Source organism: Trichechus manatus, unplaced genomic scaffold, assembly GCF_000243295.1.
Source record: "Trichechus manatus latirostris isolate Lorelei unplaced genomic scaffold, TriManLat1.0 scaffold00025, whole genome shotgun sequence".
NCBI classification, from domain to species: domain Eukaryota; kingdom Metazoa; phylum Chordata; class Mammalia; order Sirenia; family Trichechidae; genus Trichechus; species Trichechus manatus.
In genome coordinates this window covers 16,683,773-16,684,260 of record NW_004443961.1, presented here as the reverse complement: position 1 = coordinate 16,684,260, position 488 = coordinate 16,683,773, and positions in this window count along the sequence as shown.

The window sequence follows — 488 nt, the reverse complement described above, 5'->3', positions numbered from 1 at the left end:
TGTTTGTCAATTTACTAGTCTCAATGATCCTGTTTTTGGTTTTATTGATCGTGTCTATTGTACCTTTGCTTTCTACAATAATAACTTTTGCCTTTATCTTCATATATCCTTCTTTCTATTTTCCTTGGCTTTATTCAATTTCTCATAAATTGAATGCTTCGCTCACTAATTTTTACTGTTTTTCTAGTCTTTATGTAAGCATTTTAGGATATAAATTTCCATCTGAATATCACCTTAGCTGCATACAAGTTTTGATATGTATTAAATTTGCATTATTTTTCTCATTTTCATTTTGTTCTGTTCTTTTACCTATTGTTTATTTAGAAATGTCTTCATTAATTTTCATTAATTTTTAAGTCAACTTTTAAATTTATTCTTATTTACCTTCACTTGTGTTAGACAATATGATTTATATGATACAAATTCTTTGAAATTTGTGGAGAATTGTTTTGTGATAATTTTCATTAGATATTTAGAGCAAGGCTTTT